The sequence below is a fragment of the Pteropus vampyrus genome, unplaced genomic scaffold, assembly GCF_000151845.1.
Source record: "Pteropus vampyrus isolate Shadow unplaced genomic scaffold, Pvam_2.0 Scaffold522, whole genome shotgun sequence".
NCBI lineage: Eukaryota > Metazoa > Chordata > Mammalia > Chiroptera > Pteropodidae > Pteropus > Pteropus vampyrus.
In genome coordinates, this window is record NW_011889303.1 from 188,377 (window position 1) to 199,760 (window position 11,384).

The window sequence follows — 11,384 nt, forward strand, 5'->3', positions numbered from 1 at the left end:
CTGTTGTTCTCTTTGCTATTTGTTTATACTATTTAAAAAGTGTTATTTTATTATTATTTTAGTAGGATTTAAGGATTGAGGAAGACAGAGTATGCTCGCTCTTCCATTTTGAACCAGAAGTCTTCTGTATAGCATCTTTCATTTCCTTCATTCAGTACACACTTCACTTTCAAAGATCGAGAGCAGGCTACTGTTATTATGTGGTCTTTTCCGAGAGGTCTCTTGGGCCACTGCCCTCCCTTCATTCACTCTTCATCTAGCCTTGCCAGCAGGGTCACTGTCTTTCTCCAGCCTATCTTTCCATTCTCTCCAACCTTTTCCCTCACCCCCCTAAAACAATCACAGGTATTTTATGGAACCCCAGTCTTCAAGAGAAATGATCCTGTTTGATGTCATATAGGCCTCTAGGGAAGTCCTCTTGAGAATGATCTCGTGACATAGATCTCTAGTCAAGTCCTGGCCTTCCTTGGTATAGCAATACCAAATGGGGGCTGGAGGGAACAAACCCTGGTAGGGTGAGCAGAGAAAATATGATGAGGGATGAAGACTCCATTTACATTTCTCCTCCCAGAAGTGTCCACAGTCTCCCTGGGCCACAAGATATTCTTTCCCATAGAGAACTATATCACGAGAAACCCTGGACTATGGAAACAGAAAGCACAGCTGTTAGAATAAAAGAACCTCTCCTCTTTCCTCCTCCTTCTTAAATCACAGAGAAAGGCAGTTCTGGAAAGTGGACTCTTGATAACTCCCAGGTTCCTAAACTAGCTCTGTATATTTCTTTCACATCAGGGTTTATAAGATAACACTTGCCACTTGGATATTTTAAGTTTCTGATAGTGGTGCTGTTCTTGTGTGGACTGTATGATTTCTCTCTAAGTGTAGAATGTTGATAAACAACAGTAATAATTTGAAAATTTGAGTCTATGTCCTTAGTTATTGACCAGAAAAAGGTATATTTCATGTGAACAGCCAATGACAAAGGAATCCAAGAGAGTGGTACAGTATCTTAACATGTAGACAAAGTATAGTGGTGAAGAATACAGTGCAACTGATATCTGGAGGTATCTTGGCATGTCTTTGACATCGGGAAGGTCTAGGCACAGAGGTAGAGGATTCACTTAGGGAATTAACTCCAATAACGAACTTATCAAAAATGTGACAGAGCCTCAGTTCCAGAAAGGGAATGGAGGATGAGGCAGGTCAGGAAGTCAAGAATTCAAGGATTTCAATTTCACCAGAGACATTGGGGAAAAGCCAAAATCAGGTCATGTGAAACATGGATGCTATGCTTTTCTTCCTGCTCAAACTAAGTTTTAAAGAATTTAAGCTTATTAAATACAGGGAAATCCAGATTTAGTATGGTTTATCTCTGGAGGAAGAATTGGCGGGAGTGGAGAGGCTGCTAAAAATAGTGTTGACCCTGTGCCCTGAGTTTTATCTCCTCCTTGGAGGTCCTGTCAATCCAGCTTCAGCAGAGCTTGCTGCTCTGGGCCTGGAGGTCACCAGGCCTTTATTCTTAGCAGGTCTAAGACAGACTGAATCTCTCGGAGACTTTGTTAGATATGAAGGGAAAGAATAGGAAAATAATTAGTAAATAGATAGAATGTCAAAACATTTTATTTAACAAAGTCCAGGGAGCCAATTCTATCATATCTAGTTTGTTGAGATTTCTATATTTGGCCCTAATTCATCGAAATCTTATTTGTGTTCCTTCTGTCAGACCAGTCTCTATGTATCAGTTTTAATTTTGATTCTCTTGTTCTCACCTCTTACTGATGAACTCCATAAAAATCTTGTCACTTTTCAGTGTAGAGTAAAAGAGAGACTTTGCATATCTGTTGCATGTGCATCTTTTGCATATTGTCCACTTTTTCAATTCTGGTTTTTAGTCTGAAAAAATGGGCTTATTCTTCATGTGACTGATACCAGGAATAACTTTGCAAGTGAGACTTTGACTCAGCTCTCTATCTTCAGACCCATGGCTTTATATTACAGGCTGATAAGTTTAGCCTTCTCATTCAAATGGCAAACACACTATTCTTAAAACTGGGTTACACACCTGTAGTAACAGATAAGTTGTTCTCTCATTTAGGGGCCAGATGTGTGTGTGTGTGTGTGTGTGTGTGTGTGTGTGTGTGTGTGTGTGTGTGTGTAAATAAAAAGCAGATGGTCATTCTGTTTCATGGGGAGTAAAGAGATTTAAGATGAATTCTTCTACGCTTTTACTTATGAGAAGGAGGAAGAGTTCCCAGAGAGGATGAGGAAATACTGCAGATAGTAAATCTGAAAGTACAGGATTTTAATGATCTGAAGAAGAATTGAAGCCTGATCAAAGTTAGGATTGTGGGAAAAGGTGCCTGAAAGAGGTAAAGATGCAGAAGGAGCTCTAAACAACTGAAGATACACAATCAGGATGATTTCCATGGAGGGGAAGACAGATTTCAGGGGAGAAAGCTCAGAATACGAAATGTGCCCTTGTCGGGGGGGCGGGGGGGAAGTAAAAAGGTGGCACTTGGTAAACTATAGGTATTGCTATTTTTAGGGCATGTAGGAATAACTGAATTGCACATCAGATAATAGCTACACATCTCCCTGAAAAATCTGCCTACAAAGAATAATAAAAAATAGGGAGCAAAATATGAATTGTTTCCTAGGCTTGGACCCTAAGCCCTAATGCTGAGAATTCTTATAAATTATACTTGAGGACATAGTTTAAGGGGTCTCTATTTCATGTTCCTTCTCAGAAACCCAAAGCCTCAACCTCAGAATTATTTACATACCAGAATAGAATGGCCCTAAGGCCCCTTACCATTTTGCTAAAGAAGAAGAAAAGAGGAGAGAGAACCAATATATAGGCAATCTTTAAATCTACAGTGACCCTTTCTCACTATTAAATGTGGCCCAATTAGTGGTCTGGATCCAACTAAGCAAAACAGTGTTCCTCCTTAGCAGGAAAAATTAAGAGGCAGGAGTGGTATGAAAGAAGTTTAAAATTTTTATAATTCTCCTTAAGGTTCTGTTCCCAGTGTAGCAAGAGACACAGATTATTAAAAGGATGTTCTGGAGAATACTTGTTTTTTTAATAATCTCACTTTAAACCACGCCAGTTTTCTTCGTAATACTTTGACTGTTCACCAATTCCTCCTTGCTCCCTACAGAACTATTTCTTTGTTTCTGTCTCTTCTGTTATTTTTCCCACTGCTTGATTTATTATCTTAATAGAGTTAGATTAAAATCTCCCCTTGTGATAGTGGACTTGTTGATCTTCCCTTATAGTTTCAATAAATTTCGCTTTATATATTTTAAAGCTATGTCATTAAGTACCTGCCATTTAAAAAATTTTTATTTTCCCAGTGAACTGAAACTTTTATTAATTAATAGCACCATAGCACAATGAAAATGAAAGATCTGCAGGTCCATGCATCAACATGGATAAATCTCAAAGATAATGCTGAGAAAAACATGCAAATTACAGAAGAGTACACATAAAGTTAAAAACTTGGAAAAACTGAACAATGTGTTATTTAGGGATACATGGTATAGATAGTAAAAATCCATAAGAAAATCCAGGGTAGTGGCAACTTACGGGGAAAGAGAAAGGGTCATGATTAGGGAAGAATGCATGAAGGGCTTCAAAGGTTCTGGCAATGTTTAGTCTCTTATGATGGTTGGTGTATATGTGGGTGTATGTTTTATTGTTATTTAGTCTATACGTATGTTATATATTCTTGTATGCGTGTATGTAATACACACATGTATATATATATATATATTTCATAATGAGCATGACCAAGTAATTATATAGAAAAAGAGATTAAACACAATTTTAAGACAGCCCTGCATGAATCCCTAAAGCTGGAGGCAGTTTCCACTGCGCCCCACCCCTGAGATTCTGAGACATCTGCTCATAAGGTTGGGTTTATTTATAAGACCATGCTCTTAGCTCAGCAAGGCCTTCTAGGCTTGGACCAAGTATGCCCGGGTGACTTTTTCAGTTCTACAGCTATGACTGTGTTACAGTCATTCAGCCTCCTATTCTGATAACAACATTCTTCACTAAATTTTCAAACCTGAAAACACTCCCAATTCTCACCCCCATTTACTTTCTGTAATTAGTCTTCTGTATTAGTTCCCACTCAGACAACCTGTAAACTAACAACTAAATTGAAATGCTTGCTTTGTGCTAGGCTTTACATATTTTAATTTACATACATTCATTTAAATTTCACAGCAGTCCTGTAAAGTGAGTGCTGTTAGTTTTTCTACTTTACAGATGAGAGAAACAGGGTAGAGAACTTAAATAATTTGCCTAAGATTTTTCAGCTTCCAAGTGGGTCTAAAACCAGACACTGGCTTCAAGGTGAGGCCTTGTTCTTGCCAGTTCTTGCCAATTCTCTTTCTAGCAACTGTGGTCTTATTCATGAACTTCAGTCCAACCAACTAAACCCAAATATCTTGGGTGGCACCAGTCTCTCTCCCAGTCCTTCAGAGTTCTGCCCACTATAGATTCTCCATCACAGCATTCTACCTCCTGTTGGTATTAGACTTGAAAATGGTAGATATTCTAAAGATAAGAAAGAAAGGCAATCGTAGTTCTGCAGAGTGACATTTTAAAAGGAAAGTTAGCTTTAAAAGAACTGGAAAATTCTGATAAAAATACTAAATATACTAACAAAGAAGAAAAGAAAGAGGCACGTGAAGATGTTTAGGAAACTGTAGAGGGAGCTGTCTGATAAGCTCAGATACTGAAGGACAAAGATGAGAGAAGAGCACACGCCCAAAGACTGTCTTGCACGCGCTATTCACTGAGGATTATATCAATAAACATTAGTATGAATAAAATTGAAGGACAATGATAAGGCGTATAAGGATTGTGTCCAGAAAAATTCTATCCGCGTATGCTAGAATTGCAAAAACTGCTGTGGGGTAAAGAAATAGAGGGACTTTATTTTTAGCCCCGGGCTTTAAAAGAACAGATCCTATTCTAAGAAAGAACAGACCCTGCTTAAAGACCATGTTCTAGTATTATGGAGCCAACAAGAAAATAGATGTCTCAGTCCTCATTTGGTTCCATTTTGTCTTTCAAGGTATATTATTGGGCTGAGAAGGGTTACAGGGACTCTGGAGAGAGGGAAGAAAGTGCAGAGTGGGGGTGGAGCATCGGAGAGCCCCTGCTCATCTCCATATCCAGCACTTAGAATAGTTTCACCTTCCAGAAGTTTGCAAAGGAGATTCCTGACATACTCACAGTTTAGTCATTTCAGTGATAATTTATCAAGCATGTGCCCTGTGCCTGGTACCAGGTCAGACACTCAAAACACAAAGATGAAAACAACACAAGATTGTCTCCCTGGGAGCTTGAGGAATTCTGGAGAATGAAACTGGTGCCAGAGAGCAGGAAATGTTCTTATTTCGTCAAAGGGAGTAAAGTGGAATCTCAAACTATCAGCTTCCTGGTTCTCGGACAATCAGGCTTCAAATTAGATTGACATACCTGATATCAAACATCTGGTGGGTCATAAAAGTGAGGTTCAGGCTTCAGAACCATGGACCCTTCTCACTGATTCTGCTCTAGCCCTTTGTCCTGTTGTATGTCCTCCTGGTTTCTAGTTCTTAGCTTTGTCTTTCAGTTATCATTCTGTCATTTCTCTCTGAATAAAATGCCAAATGTGACTTTCATTTATTCATTTATTTAAGAAATATTAATCGAATGTTTATTATGTACCAGACTTTGCTGTAGGTGCTGGAGATATATTAGCAAATAAAACAAAGTCCCCGTCCTAATGGAACTTATCTTCTGGAACTGGTTGTGATGGTAGAGGTATATATATAAATATATAGATATATACTAGTTTATAGATAGATATGGTTTACAGTAGTGCTATGAATCAAAATAAAATTCACCAGAGGAAGAGGGACAAGGAGTACTCTTGGGCTGTTGTTTAACGCAGTGTGATCAGGGAAGCCTTCTCAAATAAGGTGATAACGTGCATAGAAATTGGAAGGAATTTAGAGTGAGAGTCATGTTTGTGTCTGTCATAGAATAGTGTTGGGGTGGAGAGAGAAAATTAGAAGATGAGAGAGCAGTTAGGAGTCTATTAGAATTATTGGTGAAAGAGTTGATGGTGGCTTGGATCAGGTTACAATGGTTAGAGGCAGGAAGAACTGATGCAATTCTGAATGCATTTTGAAGGCATCACTGAAAGGATTTGCTGTTGGATTCAATATGGGGTATGTGGAGTATCAGAAATGGAACATTCACGTCTCTAAGACGTGGCTTATCCTCACCTTTTGACGTTACCTTCTTCTAGCCACTTTGGTAGCCAGTTCTTTGGTGTCCTACTCCCACTGTGAGCCCAGCACCCTGCTCTGGCATTGGCCTTCCATTCCAGTGCCCTTACTGGACTTGCTCTAAACCATGGAGGAGAATTAGACAGGTGTTTTCTTCCCTAAAGTTAAGAATAAAAACAAAACTAATTGAAATGGCTTCCTGTGTATCCTGAAAGTGTATATCAATCTAGGGAAAAATAGAATTAACTGTGTATGAAAATGTAGCATTTTTACTTTTTCTTCTTGATTAAGGAATTAGTGTTTAGGGACTTAGCTGATCATAAAATGAAAGTGGTCATAATAAATCTTGGCTAAAGAGGAGAACACCTTAGAAAAATGAATTTGTGTTTCTGTTTTAAGTCAAAAGATAAGTGATTCAGAAGAAATCTCTCCCCTTCATGTTGTGGTAATGAATTTAGCCCAGAAAGTTCTAACTGATTCTAGCAGTAGGCTAATGACTACAAGAGAAACTGTGTTGATGCCTGTTCTGTTTATCCATAGTTGAAGTGCATAGCAGCTGTTCTACCACTGCTCTCTCCCCTTTTACACTAATTGGAACCAAGGCCAGTGTCTTTGGAATAAGAGCTGTAGGTGGCATTACTGCACCCTTGGGTCAGACAGAGGGAATCCAGCCTTGCTTCTGTTTCGGCTGTTACACAGATGGCTTGCCATTCCCACACACGAACAGGAGCTGATTAGCACTCTGGTGCCCTATTTAAATTTGTGGCTCCAGAGAGAAGCTATTTTGAAAAGTGAAAAGATTACACTCCGATAATAGACCATAGGCCTTACACATGTGAATGGCTCACTGAGGATTAAAAGAGCAGACCCAGAATAAATGCAGACCGCACCTGATAGAACAACGAGGATGACTTGCTCTCACACTGACTGCAGTGGCTGTTTGAAGAAAGTTCCCTGCTCAGACCATTGATGCCTCTGTGAGCCAATATAATGGCAGGTGGTTTAGGGGGCCAATGTCTGATCCAACTGCTGTCTTCTCCAGGAACCAATTAAACCACTTCACACTCCTCTGGTGATGTCTCAGGGATCTTAGGTCCTAATTTGTAGACTCCTCTCTCCAGAATTTGTTTGATCTTTTTCTGAGTGTTCCTGCATGGAAATATTGTTCCAGCATCCCTAATCATCTGAAGAGGTAGATGAATGGGGAAATTCACATTCGTTCTAATTTTTTAAACAAATGATGTAGACTGGAATTTTGTTAATTTCAGGTCAGGATCTCTAGAAGTTGCTCTAAAGGGGACTGATGGCTGGACAAGGCCTTTAAGCCTGTAGGTCAGATTTAAGATGAAAAGACTAGCTTACTCAACTGTGATAATACCTATGTGTTAATATGTTCACGTACCAAGAGAAATTATATGGTCCGAGGATAAAAAGTTTGTTACTATAACATTGGTCTCAATGCCTTTTCTGTCTAGGAAACTAAGTAACTGAACAAATATATTTAACAACATTTGTTAAACACATATTGTGTGACTAGAACCTTGCTTGGCACTGAGAATTCAGTGATAAAAGAGGATTAAGGTATTGATCTTGGTGTCTATAATCAATAAGGAAGAAACTATTGAAACTATACCCTTCCTCCCAATTCTTTGGATGGTAGGGGTCCATTATGTAATCTCCAATGTTTGTCCTAGAAACTTTCAGGTGTCTGTCAGATCTATTTATGACTCAAACATGTATGTCATAGGTAGAAATGAATTACAGGGCGCCAGTCCAGATTTATAGCTAGAAAAAATACTTACATTTTATATTATCTCAGGTGGTCCACAGGATGATGTTACAACAGGGTCACTGTATGTAAGTGGAAGATGCACTTGTCACTTGGAGTGGGAGATTTTTCACACTGCAAGATACAGGTGCTTGCTTATTTTTCCTGTCTTACTATCTAGGTCAGTCACATTGAGGAAAGTTTGAAGAAAGTTCAAACTTTTGGGGGCAAATTTCTTGGGCTAGAGAATCAGGTGAGATGGCCTCTATTGTCCCAGTTTTTAGGCTTGAGACCTGGCATCTGTTTGGTGTATCTAACAACCTGGAAGGACCTCTTTGGGGAAGCTGTCTGATATGCCTCAGTTGCACTGAGAGTAGGTAGTCAGAACTTGCTGTCAAGAGTTATGTGCTTCTTTGAAGAAGTATTTCCATGTCTCCAAAGTGGAATACTGTCCTTAGTTATCACCCACACTGGTGTTTTGTCCATATCTTAAGATGTGAGGCTTAGAAGGTACAATGGTAGTTAGAAATCCAGGAAGGAAATGTCAGAGGTGTATGTTTTAGCTATGGTCAAGTAGGAAGCCAGGTAGGTGTGATGGATACAGTGAGAACTAGTGTGTTTCATTTGTCCATGTATCTGAACATGAACTTGAGCCCTCCCCAGGCAAGCATGGTATAATTAATTTTGAAGCAGTTTTAAACATTTTTAAATAAACTCTGATTTTATAATATTAGACTTATAGAAGAGTTGCAAAGATGCTATAGGAAGTTTCCATATACCCCTCACCCAAATTCCCCTATGATTAATAGCTTATATTACTATGCAATATTTGTCACAACTGAGGAACTAACTTTGGTAAATTGTTATTAATTGAACTCTACACTTTATTTGAATTTTACCTGTTTTTCTCAATGTAAGGTTTTCGAATCATTATTTATATACCATACTAGTTGATAGTGTCCTATTTAGTGCTGTCTTTGCCCAGTTTTGATATCAGTGTTATATCCACTTCATAACCCTTCTCTGTGCACTGGAATAGTTTAGAAGGGATTGGAATTATTTCCTTACTGGTTTGAAAGAATTGATCTGTGGAATTGATAGAATTGGAACTATTTGGGGGAAGTTATATGCATTAAGACAATTGTCAAGAGAGGAGCATTAATAATATTCTAGCTAAGACTTTGGCCCTACATTCCAATGTACTCCCTAGTTGGGATATGCAGAAGCACTTGGAGAATTCTCACCTAAGCCAGATTGACCTGGATGCTCTTGTGGAAAGCAGACTGAAATATCTACCTAGCCTCTTCCCCTTAAACCTACACGAGAATCTGGAATTTTATATCTCTTTAGTAAAGAAAGTCCAAACCAGAGCCTTGTAGTTGGTGCAAAAATAACAGAACAAAAATCAAAAATGTCAGAGTTTGATATAATGTTCATAGAGCCTGCTCTTAACCCTTTAGGCTCAGACTCTTCCCTAGAATTTTGATTCAGTCTGAAGGGGGGCCTAGCATCCAACATTTTGAACAAGTTCTCAGGTACTGCTCCTTGGTCCAGGGACAACACTTTTGAGAAACATTGCCTTAAGGTGTAGTTTGTATAGAAATAATAAATGCGTCATTGTTTCTCTTTATTTCCCAGTTCTTTGAACAATAATTCAATTCTCTAACAGCCTCCAAAGATGACCAGTGATTTTTATTTTTATAACATTATGAACTCAAGCATTGTTTTAAACATAATCAGTGTGTTTCAGTTACTTGCAGGTATTCATTTTCTTTTTGGAGCTTAGGTTATGTCATGTTTGGCCTCTGGGAGCTTTTTCAAGTAGGCCCCCTGTGTTCTTTTGACCTGACCCATGCCAACAGTCTTTGAAAGCTTCCTTATTTTGGGGTATCAACAAAATGCTCCAGACTCACCTTGTAAATTTTATATCCCAAACTTGAAATTTAGCTATTTCCCCAAAGAGTCTTGGTGGTTCCTTTTAATGTGAATCTATATTATATTTTTGCTATTTTTTTCTAGTTATGAAAGCATATTCTTATTGCAGAAAGCATGGAAATAGCATAATAGTGTAAAGAAGCAGAAAAATAATCCTACCATTTTAAAGCAACCACTGATAACATTATAATATATTCCTTGCCAGCTCTTTTGCAGTGAAATTCTTCATGGTTGAAACCCCATTATATATATAAACTAATATCTTGCATTTTTAATTTTTAAAAGAATATAAGAATTTTCCTATATCATTAAAAACTTTCAAAAACATCTTTTTAATAGTATCATCATATCCCATTATCCAGACCTAACATAATTTCTCTAATCATTCTTCAATATTGGACATTTGTTCTTGTAAATTATGCTTCAGAGGGCAGCTATATGCTTAAATCTTTGATCCTCTATAGCCATGCTACTCTGAACACGCCCGATCCCGTTTGATCTCAGAAGCTAAGCAGGGTCGGGCCTGGTTAGTACTTGGATGGAAGACCACCTAGGAAGAGCAGGTGCTGTAGGTGTAAAAAAAAAAAAAAATCTTTGATCCTGTTTTATATTGTTTCCTTAGAATCTAATCGAGAAGTAAACTTTATGGATCAGAGAATATGAACATATCTTAAAGCTCGTGAAACCTATTATCAAATTGCTCTCCAGAAACCATTATACCCTTGCCAGCATTAAGCATTTTCATTTTAAAATCTTTGCGAGTGTGATTGATAGGTAAAAATTACTCATTGTTGTCATTTGAACTTTTATTCTAAATATATTAACACTTGATCTATTATGATAGTGCAAATATTTCCCCCAATTTATCATTTGCCTTTCAGTTTTGGATTAGTTTTTGACATACAGAAAACTTCTATATTCATCTTCTAATACCTTCTTTTGAAACTTCTTTCATTAGATTTATAATGTCTACATCAATAACACAAATAAAAAGGAAGTTTGAATCCAGTTTATATAAATTAACTATCAAACTGTTTTTGCTAACATATGTATGTTCTATAAAGTAAGAAATAAGAGCAAGAAGACTTCGCAGTCTACCATGTGGTCACACGTGAGTGGAGACCCACCCTCACACTGTAATCTGGGTGTAGCAGGGCCCTTTCTTCCCAACTCTGCTCATCTATAAGAGACAGTAATTGAGTCTCCCATATTTGATGGGGGCAATTTTTGTTAAGATAGTCACTGCTGAAAACCAGTTGTGATTTAATAATCCACATGGGCCAAAAACCCTTCAAAAATGTCTGTCAGATCCCCGTAATGGGACCAGGGACAGCAAAGCCGCCTTATAGCCACTCTGCCAGAGCCTTGCTGTTCTCCATCAGAAAAG

At 38.1% G+C, this 11,384-nt stretch overlaps 1 pseudogene; it reads left to right on the forward strand.

Annotated features, from left to right (window-relative positions):
* Positions 1-10,453: 10,453 nt before the first annotated feature.
* On the forward strand, positions 10,454-10,572 carry LOC111733098 (annotated as a pseudogene).
* Positions 10,573-11,384: the final 812 nt, after the last annotated feature.